The sequence below is a fragment of the Malaclemys terrapin genome, chromosome 8 (genome assembly GCF_027887155.1).
Source record: "Malaclemys terrapin pileata isolate rMalTer1 chromosome 8, rMalTer1.hap1, whole genome shotgun sequence".
In the NCBI taxonomy this organism is placed as follows: domain Eukaryota; kingdom Metazoa; phylum Chordata; order Testudines; family Emydidae; genus Malaclemys; species Malaclemys terrapin.
Window position 1 is genome coordinate 96,216,461 of NC_071512.1, and position 13,264 is coordinate 96,229,724.

General features: G+C 41.5%; 1 protein-coding gene across 3 annotated transcripts in view; it reads left to right on the forward strand.

Moving 5' to 3' along the window:
• Positions 1 to 13,264, forward strand: part of DAB1 (DAB adaptor protein 1) — a 701,405-nt gene that overhangs the window by 418,751 nt on the left and 269,390 nt on the right. Inside the window, exon 1 of one of the 3 annotated variants that reach the window (XM_054038507.1) lies at positions 7,880 to 7,933. The exons of the other annotated variants lie outside the window; for them this stretch is intronic. The gene's annotated coding sequence lies outside the window, so the exon portion shown is untranslated. Of the gene's footprint in view, positions 1 to 7,879; positions 7,934 to 13,264 lie in introns of those variants that run through there. 3 annotated transcript variants of the gene reach the window in all.

Here is a 13,264-nt window from a genome sequence, read left to right on the forward strand (position 1 = left end):
ATTCCCTTGTACTTTCTCTTTATAAATGTTTCACAGCATCTGCATTTTTTATCATTGCACTTTCATGTGAACTGTGGATTCCTTATAGCTAACCTACAATGCCTATCTAAAGTGAAGTAAGTAATTTAAAAAAAAAATTGGCTCTTTCCTCTGTCATAAGAGATAAAACCGCCTAATTATTTCCCCCCTTATGTGCAGATATTTATATTAATATTTTAACAAATGGAATCTTTATAGTGTCATTCATGGATCCAGGTGTTAAAATTAGAACAACTGTGTCCTGAAAGGGAATGTTGTATCTGTTTTCTAATAGCTTAAAATTGATAGAATTAGGTCTTATTCCTTCAACGGTAGATCAAACTCATGAAACTTCCTACAAGTCACCAAACTGCGTTACCAAACACTAATTAGGGTGAAATCCCGCTATCATTTTGCATGCAGGACTCCCACTCAGTGCATCAAATGTATAGAAAATAACTTTTAAAAAGATTGCTTTTGCAACACTGTGTACAGGGTGTGCCATTAAACCCAGGATGTTTACCATTTCCAGTAGTGACCTTGATTGCCTTAGTCCTAATTCAAAGAATAATGACTACTTCAAACATTTCTGTAAAGATTTATGGGACGGTAAATATCCATAGCTAAATTCTATGCAGGCCTATGGGGCTGTATACACAAATTAGACAGACGCACGGCTGAATACAAGGGGTACCTTTCCCAGATCTGAAGAAGAGCTCTGTGTAGCTTGTAGCTTGAAAACTTTTCTCTATCACAAACAGGAGCTGGTCCAATAAAAGATATTACTTCGCCTACCTTGTCTCTGTAATATCCTGGGACCAACATGGCCACAACAACACTCTATATATACACAAATGTTAATCGTAGTTGACAAAGAAGGAGAAACAGGTGACAGCAGACCTAGGGCCGCAATAACATGGGTAGCTGTCAGAAACACAATCAGAATCTCTTTTCTGTTCTCTGGCTCAGAGGGGAGCACGGGGTGGCTGTGAAGTGGCTGCAGACCTTTTGGGCATGGTTTTTACTTCCAAGCAAGTGGGGGACGCTGCATAAACAAATCTTCATTGGGGCTTTGTGAAGGCATAGGCTGTCGTGGTAAGAAGAAAAATCAGGGAACATGCTCCTATGTCACTCTGTGTGACCAGTGGAATCCTGCCCTCTAGTGCTGCTCATGGCACCATTAACTTGCAGTCCATGACTTCTACTAGAGCTGTCTGGGAAAAAGAATTCTGTTTTGTGGAAAATTTTGAGGTTTTGAAATTTGTTTTGATTCCACATTGGAATGAAACTAGGACCTTTAAAAATCTTTTGCAAGAAAGCGACACCGAGTCCCCTGCAATAGCCCAGTGGTTAGGACATTGTGGGAGACCCATTGTTGTGCTCTCCCTGCTTCAGAGGCAGGGATTGAACCTGGCTCTCCCACATTCTAGGCTCTCTTTATCTGGTTTTAACCAGAAATTACACCCTGGACCCGAGAAACCTTCCCGACAAAATGTTCCTCTCCACTGGCATTTTCCGACAAAAAACATTCATTTGAAAAATTCACCACCAGCTCCAGCTTCTACTGTTCTTGAAGGGAGCAGGAGTACACAACCACAAACAGAGATGAGGTGGTAGGGGCAGCACCGCATCTGAACTGTTCATGCATCGAGGGGAGGGGAGGGAGAACCTCAGATAGCACGCAAAGGAGTGTGCTGTCCACTAGGATTCTCGCCGTAGATTCTTGCACTCTGCAGTTGGAAGGCTATGCCCCTTGCCCCTTATCCTTCCTTTTTAGGGATGAATACCCTCAAGTGAAGACTCCTAGTTCTTGTACCAGATGTCCCCCTTCCATCTGGTTTTGCATAGAAGGAGATGATATCGCCCTTTGGCTGTGTCTGCACTGAAATTCTTCATACAATTTCCCACTGTTGCCGCTGCAGTGGCGGGAGGAGCTGGAAGGAAGTCAGAGTACTGGCATTTTTAGCATATGATGGTCCAATCCTGCTCAGAGCAAATCTAGATGTCATGGTGGTAAAACTACCAGCAGACTGCAGTTGCTGTCATGTTGGGTAAACTGGGATTCTCAAAATGACTGCCAGATTAATCTTTGTTAGCTGGTATAGAAATGACTGAGATGGGGGTGAGGGAGCCAGACAAAATCAAACCAGAGAGAGATTGCGTACGTGCCCAGATCCCTCCTTTTGACTCACTGGCAGATGAAGATGTCTCTTTCCACCACACCCTCCACCACAGTTTCCCCAGCTACTACCTTCTACACCAGGGGTAGGCAACCTATGGCACGTGTGCCAAAGGCGGCATGCGAGCTGATTTTCAGCGGCACTCACACTGCCTGGGTCCTGGCCACCGGTCCGGGGGCCTCTGAATTTTAATTGAATTTTAAATGAAGCTTCTTAAACATTTTAAAAACCTTATTTACTTTACATACAACAATAGTTTAGTTATACATTATAGACCTATAGAAAGAGACCTTCTAAAAACGTTAAAATGTATTACTGGCACGTGAAACCTTAAATTAGAACAGGAGTACTTGTGGCACCTTAGAGACTAACAAATTTATTAGAGCATAAGCTTTCGTGGACTACAGCCCACTTCTTCGGATGCATATAGAATGGAACATATATTGAGGAGATATATATACACACATACAGAGAGCATAAACAGGTGGGAGTTGTCTTACCAACTCTGAGAGGCCAATTAATTAAGAGAAAAAAAAACTTTTGAAGTGATAATCAAGATAGCCCAGTACAGACAGTTTGATAAGAAGTGTGAGAGTACTTACAAGAATAAATGAAGACTCTAAATTGCCGATCCCTATTCTAAACTATCTTTTGATAAACAGGCACAGCCAATGGATATCCAGACAGTGGGTGAAAGATAACCGGTGCAGGATTGCCTTTTTCCAGATCTCACAAGCAGAATTGGAGTCAGGGAAGCATCCCCATCTCTCCTCCCAGGGCATTTAAAGGATCAGGCGATAACAACCACAAAAAAAGGATAGGCTTATAGCTTGTCCATTACAGCCAGGGCTCCCCCTTCCACTGTTTATTCCAAGCAACCTGCTAAGTGGCCATAATCAGGGAAAGATTAAGTGGCAAAGTTGCCCTCCAGCTTTCTATTAGGAAAAAACCCTTTTGGGCTGAAACCGGCTTTTAACCCAGCCAAAGAAATGTAGAAATATGTTTGTGAATAGCCTTAAATAGGCTCCCAGGCAATGGTGAAATAGACATAAAATGTGCAGTACCCTAAAAATATAAAATATTATTTGCAGCAAATTTGGAGGCCTTTTTAGGTAAGCCTGTAGCAATGGGAGGCTCACTAGAAAATAATGATCCTTCTGAAATCTTGATATTGTCCTCAAACAAATCTGTACTGTGCTGTACTAGCAGGTGAAGACTGTAAGTGGATGTTAGAGGTGGTAGAAATGTTTTAACCTTATTTTTTCAATGAAAAATGACTTTTTGAACAATACAAAAAATTCACAAATGATGTTTGTATCATTCAGAAGTTTCCAATTTTTCCTTTTTTTTGGGTTTCAGTTCAATTGAAAATGGAAAAAAAAATACTTTGCATTCATTTTGAAGTGAAAAAAATTCATTTTGATACGAGTCGAAATGAATTTTTTTCAGTTTTCATTTCCTATTTTACTCTTCCATCCGTCTTGCAAAGCCACATCCAACATAGCATAGCATGCCCTGAAAAGATTCAGATGTAAAGATGAAAAGCTCCCACAGAAAAGTGTATTGTGATTCCCATTTTTCTTGGTAGTTTAGCAAGTATTCCTACTATAATTTATTTTCTTAAACTCTTTTTCTCCTTAGAGATTTTATTTATTTTAACTCAAGTAATTCATGTCACAGTACTATCTCACCAGAACAAATTATCTTTTTATTTTTAATTACATATATGGTAGTAAAATATTACAAAAAATAAAATGGATTTGTCAAACTGGACGGATTCTCATACATTTGACTCAGTTGTTGCTGATCAGATGGGAACACATTTTCCTGTAGTCCAACTGATGTTTATTGTACGTTATTACAATTGTTCTTACAATATGCTGTCCCCTGTACATCATAAATTTTGTTTTTGAAGACAAATCAGATAACAGTTTAAGTCTGAGAGGTAGCTGACCATATATACTCATAGTCAGTTAAGCAGCTAGTTGTCAATGGACATCTTTCATGTATAAGGCAGTTTCAAGTAGATGAGATCCGAGCACTTGTCTAACTCCCAACTACACATGATTATGTGTATACACATGATTATACTTCTTCACATGCAGTGTTTATTTCTATCATAGCTACGGCATGATGGGGCTAGGGGCAGGAGACTATTAATTAAAAAAACCTTAAGTTTCTTGCTTAAAGTGATTTTTGGATCAATGGAAGGTTTCAAATTACTGTCCCTCATATGTAATTTCAGATGTTTAGAATGGTACTTAGTGTTTTCATAAAAGCAAATTTGTCTACACTTTACTTCAGCGATATAAGGGAATGCTCAACAACGCTAAATACAGCCTTAATTTCACATTTGCTAAACCACAATGTAGTGTAGCAAATTATAGATTTTGTTACAAATAAACTCCAGGTGAGAGAGACCGATGGATTCTGATGGTTTGTTGATGGATTCTGAACTGGAACCATTTATGAAAACCATATATATAAAGCTATTGGCCATATCACTTTTCTATACCTTTATTTCTACTTTGGTTCCTCAACTTCCAATCAGACAACTGTGAATCTGAAAAAAAGCCTTTTTGTTATTGATAGAACATGATTTAAGGACAGCTACTTGTTTTTCAAAATCCATTTTTAATATGGCTGTTTAGAAGAAAGCCTTGATGAGTACCTATTATAGTGAGAATTATGATTTTTTCCCCGAGACTGTAATATTGATCTGAAAATATTTATACTGGCCATAATAATTCATTTGCTAAAGAAGTTCTTTCTCATGGAGGATGATACGTAATTGCTATCCATTATTTTTATTTTACATTCTTTATCTAAAGTGATCAAAATTGTGATATGTGTTAAATAGCTTGTTCATACAATACAGTTTGATGTCCATGAGAAATTTCAGTGTAGATTTTGTATGCCTCCTAGTAATAGTAATAAACGTTTCACCAGTTCTGTAACAGCTAGATATTTAATAGTAATAGATAGTAATTGCACATTCAATCTGAGGATCTTGAAGCCCTTTATCAATGCTGATGTTTTAGACGTCTGTGGAGTAGCTAGGTACTATTGCTCCCATTTTACAGATGGAAAAATAGAGACAGAAGAGATTAAGGTCCAAACTCTCAAAGGTACTTAGGTGCCTGACTTGAGACTCCTAAATATCTTTTGAGGATCTTGGCTTAAGTGACTTTCCCAACCTCACAGAGGAAGACTGGCAGAGCTAGGAGCAGACCCCAGATCTCCTGACTCTGGGCTTGTGTAGTGGGGCAGCTACCCCACTCCTGGAGAACAGGGGTTAAAAGCAACCAAGCTAGGCTGATTGGAGTAGCAGCCACAGCTGGGGCCATGCCAATCAGGGCCGGCTCCAGGCACCAGCCCACCAAGCATGTGCTGGGGGCAGCGCAGCGGGGTGCTCCGGCCCGAGAGCGGGGCTGCGACTGGGCTCGCCGCCCTTCCCGCAGCGCTCCGGCCACCGGGGAGAGCGGAGCCGCAGTGGGCTCGCCGCCTTCCCCCCCCCCGGCGCTCCGGCCGGTCGGAGAGAGCAGAGAGCCGCGGCGTGCTCGCCGCCTTCCCCCCGGCGCTCTGGCCGCCGGAGGCTCTCCGCCCTCCCCCTGGCACTCTGGCTGCCGGGGAGAGTGGAGAGCCCCGGCCAGGCTCGCCGCCCTCCCCCCGGTGCTCCGGCCGGTCGGGAAGAGCAGAGAGCCGCGGCGGGCTCGCCACCCTCCCCCCAGCACTCTGGCCGCTGGGGAGAGCGAAGAGCCCCGGCCGGGCTCTCCGCCCTCCTCCCGGCACTCTGGCTGCCGAGGGCTCTCCGCCCTTCTCCCGGTGCTCTGGCCGCCGGGGTCTCGCCGCCGGGGAGAGCGGAGCTGCGGCGGGCTCGCCACCCTCCCCCTCGGCACTCCGGCCGGTCGGGGATTGCGGGCCTGCGGCCGGGCTCGGTGCCTTCCCCTGCCATGCTGAGGGAGGGTGGGGCTGTGGGTGGCTTTTTTGCCTAGGGCGGCAAAAAAGCCAGAGCCGGCCCTGATGCCACTCAGGGCCCAGCTGGCCCTGATAAAAGGGCTGTGGGGCCAGACGCTGAAGGAGTCTCACTCTAGACCTAGAGTGGGAAGGGCTGGCTGCCTGGGAGCAAGGTACCTGAAATGGAGCAGTGCTGGGGAAGGGCAAAGGGAGCTGGAGAGCTCCAGCCTGGTAAATCCCCAGGCTGCAGGCCTTGTTTAAGGTCAAAAGGTATTGGGGCTGCAGAGGGACAGCCCAGGGATAAGCAAAAGTAGCAGATCCTAACCCCTTACCAATATTGAGTGGCCATGACAGAATGCAGCCTGCCCCAGTGAGCGGGGGCTAGATGAGGACTGGCAGTAGCCACTGAGGCAAGGTGGGGATAGAGGGAGGGGAAACCCAGAGTGAGGGGTACTGCTGGGGGCAGGACCCTGAGGTAAAGAGGCACCGGGGTGCGGGAGGGACACGGGGCCCGAGGCAGGCGAGACACAGGCCAGCAGAGGGCGCTCCGAGGCTGCAAAAGAGCTAATTCCCAGACGACCAGCAGGAGGCGCCGTGCCTGTGAGTCTTCACTTCGCTACAGCTCAATTCAGAATTTCCCTTTGGTCTCTTTGCACAACATAGGCTGAAGCCATTGAATCAAAGGCACGACTTGGGTTGCCCTAAGGTGGTCATTCCAGCCTCCAAAATTGGAGAGGCTGCAAGGGTGCTCCAGCACAAACGAGGCCTCTGAATCCTGTGTTTTAATAGGATGCACACTGCTCCGTTTCCACAGTAGTTTTACAGTATACTGTTGGTAACATAAAATGAGTCTAGTTTTGTCATATTTCAAGCATAGTAGCTGTACTGTCCTATGTATAGTATTTTACCAGTTAGGTATCAAACACCTGGGAATGTATGTTTCCCATATAGACTGTACTCTAGGACCTGCACTAAATTGTATTGTGCAATGATACTGATCAACAAATCAGTTTTTATTGCAATTCATCTTTGGTTTCCACTGACATTGGTAAAATGTGACTAAATAAAATATGACTGAGTACATGTTAAATGCAACAAAATCTTGTGTTTTTTTTTTTAATTTTAAAAATCCATATTTTCTTAAACTGCAGCATGAATAAAAGCAAAAGTTCAGACATTAGCTGTAACTACATCATGTACAAATACAATTAAAGATATTGACCAATTCCTTATTTTTATGTGCAGATTTATACAAATCTATTTTAAATCACGTGAAGCCCTGCTAGTAGAAATCATTACCAGATGCCTTTTCAAAGCCACCTTTAGCTAAAGAACATTCATGCTGTTTGAATGAAGAACAAATTGTTTCAAATCATGCTGGAGTCTCTCAGATGTACTGAACACAAATTCAGCAACTGTTTAGAGGGGGGATTTTAATTTATGTGCTTATCCTATGCCAGATGTGTGTACTGACAGTTTGTGGAACAACAGATCTCAGTGTCTCAGTGCAGCTCCCCAGTGAGTACCATTTTTTGGGTGGAGGGAACATTTTCTTGCTGCATAAAGCAACCTTGGCAGCAAAAGCTGCTCAACAACCTATTTATTAGTATCTCTACTCCTCCCCTGTTGTTATATTAATATAATGAATTGTTCACAGGTGCTTCAAATGAGGTTTAGATGATCACTGGGAGCTTTGTTACCAAAACAGCCCAAATTGAGAGGAGCAGATGCAGTAGCAACAGTCCTCTAACAAAAGCACAAAGCTTGAATTAATGAAGGTCAGTGCTCACATTTGGCCTTGATGACCTTAGGAATAACAAGACTTGTCATTTGACTATTTCAAGGGAGAGGATGCTTGTTTTCTCTTAACCTTGTTTCAGTTTTTATTTTTTTAAAACTTCTTTAATATATCACTTAAAGCCCTTGTACTCCTAAGCTATAAATTAATTGTATTCCATTTAACTAAAAGGAGACCCGTCCCATAAGATTATGGTTAAACTGTGCTGTAAGTCATGTTTGAATTATAATGTGCATTCAAGCACCAAGACAGGTAAAACAGTTAAACTAACACTATCAACTTGAAACATAGTCATTTTTTTTTTTAAGTTAGGGGTAATTTCAGGTGCTGCTAATATTTGTGGTTTTACAATCCTGTATTTTTTGTAATGTTTTCCTGTTTGCCTTTTGCTTCCAAGAAGGGCCCCAAAAAGCAAGAGTAGAAACCATTTATGAACTTGATCCTACAGCAGCTTATGAATGTGCTCGACTTTATGCACTGTGAATAGTCCCATTGAAGGTCTACACACAAGGCGCAAAGTTAAGCATGTGCATAAATCTTTCCAGGATTGGGGCCTATATAATGGCAGGATAGACTTGTGGTTAAGGCTCTGGATTAGGACTCAGGAGCTCTAGATTCTGTTTCCAGCTATTTCCATAGGCTTCCATGTGCGACCTTGGTCACTTACGCTCACTATCCCCTTGTTAGTATATTGGGGATAATAATATTTTCTTTCTCCAACCCTTTTCTCTCCTTGTGTAGCGCCTAACGTAAAGAGGCCTTGATCTCAGTTGGGACCCACAGCTGCTACTTTAATACATATAATGAAAGAAATGGTGAAAGTGACTATACATAAAGTACTTTTAAAAGCACTAAGTAAATACACTGAAAAAGTGGAGTTTATTTTTTTTTCTTTAACCTCTTTCAGTGACATTACTATAAGGTGTTACTTGGATCAATAGTAGATAAAAGTTTAAAATGGAAGTATGATTTTAAAGTGTTTTTTCATTTAAACTCTATAGTTGGCATTTTCTATCTAAAAATACCTTTGCTTTATGTCTGATACTGTCACTAGATATTATTAGAACTTATATGTGCTTTAAATGTTCAGTCATTAATTAATCCTCACAACACGCTTGTGAGGTAAGGACCTGATCCTGCTTCCATTGATGTTACTGCCTAAACTATCATTGACTAAATGAGATCTAAATATGGATTGAGATCTAAATATGTAAATATTAATATGGGGCTATTGAAGTAGAGAAGTAAAGTGATAGGCCTCAACAACAGCGTGAGTCATTGGCAGAGCTTTTGATTAGCATGAAGAATTCCTGCGTCCCTACCCTGTGCATGTTCCGTTGTCACGCGGTCTCCCAACAGCATGCAGAATCTTTATTTGCAGAAATAAAGAAACAATGTCATCTCCTATGGTTCGTTGCTAAAATTTTGTTCTCTTACACTGCCCTCATGAGCTTACAGTTCATGTGTTTGTGTAGTACCTAACGCAATGGGGCCCTGATCCTAAGTGGGTCCTGCAGGAGCTATCGTATTATAAAAATTAAAGGATAACAATTTTGTGAACAAGAGAAGCTGGAAATATGGTACCAGATGAAATGCGCTAAATACATATTGTTAATCATATTCATGTAAATTGTGAAAAATATAAAATATTCTTCTTCTAGATCTGAACTTGGGTATGGCTGAATCAACAAAGAAGTTGATTGAATGCAATAGTTTATTTCCTTCATCATGTTTTCTCTTAGGTTGGCAGTAGAAGACACCAAGTGTAAGAAATTAAATTATAGTGCATGGTGCTGGTATAGTGGTGAGCTGTTCATTCCATTGTTTGATCATCTACTTACAGCTCAGCAAACATAGTGACTCACGTTCCCAGATTTCAAAAAGAAAGCGAGTCAGCCAGCACTGCACTGTGTTTTCCTTCACTACAAGTACAGAAGAGAGTAAAGTGGGGACAGAAAAACTTTCACATCTCTGGACAGGGCAGCCACACCTTTTGTGGCATGAGCTAGACACCGTGAAAGGACCTTCCATCTAGAGAGTGCATTTGGAAGCAGCTGGCGAATGCTCCTCTCTGCAAAGCATGGATTTACTCTGTCCTTGCTTGTACACCGTTTTAGAAAGAGGGAAGGGTATAGGCACAAAGGCCAGGTTCAACTGGCTCCAAAGGGCTGCTGGGAGGTGGGATCCCAGAGACCCTTGTGTTGTGAGATGCTACCAGTGTGGTGCTCTGCTTTCTACACCTTGTGACGGGAGTGGATCTGCACAGACTTCCAGAAGATCCACTGTTTTTGGTTTTTTTTTTTCTTTCTTTCAACCATACCCAGCCACACTAATGGAATGATGTTCCTTGAATTCCATGAATGCTAATACACAGTTAGCGGCACATGTTTTTCTTTTTGGTGGGTATTGCTGGGGGAGAGAGACATGAAACTCACTGCCTAGTGTATGCAGTGCTCGAGAGTGCATGAGGCTACTCTAGACTCCCAGAATAGATTTTTCTATGACTTATTGGGCTTTGGGGGGTGTCCATAGCATGAAGCACAAAAATAATTGTAATCTCTACAGCATGCTACGTGGCATCTGTATCACATCTGATCTGTCCTATTGTTCATGGGATGAAAAGGTAAGTGTTTTTGTCTTGTTCTGAAGTCTGGTGGTTGGTTTGAACAGTATGCACAGTGGTGTTGCATAAGAAGCATACTGAATCTTACTGCACTAGCGCAAAGCAAAAGCAGCTGCCAGTGTTGCACCAAAGAAGGATTCTTGGAATCCGGGTTCTGTATTTGGAAGGATCCAATTCCAACATTAAGTCAGAGGCAGAGCAGCAACTAGTGGTGCCATGTAGTTTGAGAAAATCAAAGGGTTTGGAAATAGAGGGGAGGGAAGACATGAAGGTGGCAATAGCATAGGAGGAGAGGAAACGAGGAATAGTGTCCATGTGAACCCAGACTTTGTGTCTCCCAGCCCCATTTACTGGTGCAAGCCTATTTAGGCCTCATTTCTTCAAATACTTATGCTCGTGCTTAATTCTATGCACTGCAAGTAATCCCAATGACTTCAATGGGGATTGTGCATAGTGCATAAAGTTAAGTATGTGTGTTAAGTCTCTGTAGGATTGGGACCTTACTTACTAACCTGCTGCAGAGTTATATTGAAAATTGATAGTACTCATTTACAAACGCTTTTGTTTCACAGACAATAACTATTCAGTGCTTTTCTGATGTCTTAATTTTTTTAATCAAACTTAATTAATTTAATCAAATCAAGCTAAGATCCCATTCCTCACTAAGGACCTTGTCTATGCAAACAAGAATATTTGTTATTCATCGTTTGCTATTTATCCATGTGCACATGGTGTTTGTTCTCTAAAAAGGAAGACTTGTTTGCATTATCAAACCAGAGAGGGACAGAATGACTCCTTTTTTTTTTTTTTTTTAAATAAAAGGAGTCAATTCCCCCCTCTACACCCCCCCCCCCCCAATTCTTATAGCTCAAAACAATTCAATGGATTCTGTTCAAACTTACTTTTAGGCTGAGACAACAAACTTCAGCATAAAGGGAATTATATCAGACAGTTGTGAATGACTAAATAAAGAGGGGGATTTAGAATGGAATGGATGGCTCACCTTAACAATAGTTTGGATTTCTGTTCATTCTAAGTTAATATCTTGGCTCTTTGTCACAATCTTTGGACACTGACACTGCCATTATTATCCATTTTCAATAGACTTTTAGTGTCCAGATTCTAATCTCAGATGCACGGTTGTAGCCGTGAGTCTTTTGAGAGATGTAATAATGCATGCTGTGCAGCCGAGATTAGACTCTGACCCCTAGGATTGGGCCTAGATGATCTGCTGTCGCTATTTATTTATTTACAGTCTCATCCTGATTTGGAAAAATACTGATTCAGCTTTAAAAATCTGAATTACTATTAGAAATGCAGGAGGAGAATTGATTAACCAGTGACACTGGCTGGTGGAAATATATTGTGTAAATTATATAGAATCTTAGAGGCACTTGATACTCATCTTAAGTCAACATTTTAAAAGGCTTCATTGTTAAAATGTTTAGAAAACGAGAATGCCCTTATGGGAGTGAAAACTGGGACTCAAGATCTGGGTTTAATTCCTGCCACAAATTTCCTGTGTGACCTTGAGCAAGTCACTTAGCTACTTTTGAAAAGTTTACCCTAAGTAACCTCGAAGTCTAAATTAGTGCTTCTCAGCACTTCTGTAAGACAATAAATTAAATTAAAATACAAAGTGAGGATTTTTGCCATACGTGTTAGATCATGTCTTAAACCAATGTTGTAAGCTCTCTTGAGTAAAGGATGGTCTTTTGCTATATATCTTAACTCCTTGCATAATGAATCCCCAATCTGACTGGCACTTCTAAATACTATTATAAGATACAAATAATAATGACGTCTATGGAATTTGGAGTTTTATATTATTGTATTTATGAATTATATATGAACCTGGCACTGTACAGAATAAATTAGGACCCTGCCTGGAAAAAGATAACAATGTAAGGTAAGATTAAAACAACACGAGGAGCTAGGATACAAGGAGGCAGAAATGAGGAGGATGAGGGCAAGGAAAATAAGAATAGATAGTAACTTGGGAGGCTAACGCATTCTTTTTAATACTATCATTTGAAAACTTTTTACAAATTGATTTCATATTAATAGAGATCTTGGGTGTTAATAATAGCAATTTAGATTCATGTTGTGCTTTTATCCCGAATGAGCCAAAATCTTTCTGAAAATTCTATACAGTGCATTGAGGATAGTCACTCACCATTGTATGATGCCTGCACTGAGATGCAGCAACCATTCTGTGTCCGCACTCTCTACAGCAGTTTTAAGGTGGGGGAAATCCAGAATAATCTCTGTAGTGGAAACTATAGGGGGAAGATTAGGTAGATGATGTACTCACCCAGTCTCACCTCCTTGAGGGGTATCTAATCTGGAATTGGCCAAGACATTAAGGTTAAAACTCTAGTGTTATGAAAAATGCCATGGAATCTTTTTGTATGCCTATCAGAAATAACAGCAGATGCTTGGTCTCATTCAAAAGCTGGCACCTCCATTATCAGTGGTCCTAACACCATCCCGGGGGCATTTACTCAGTTCTAGTCTGAGGTTAGAGTGCCACCTATTGAAAAACCAGTGTCACTTACTTCAGAACTTGGGTTTTCCTTGGAGGCCTCCCCTCTGATTACTGACCAGATCCAACCATGTTAAGCTTATGAGATGTGACAAGAACAGAGCCCCAGGTAGACTGGCCACTTAAACATTTATTTATGTCAT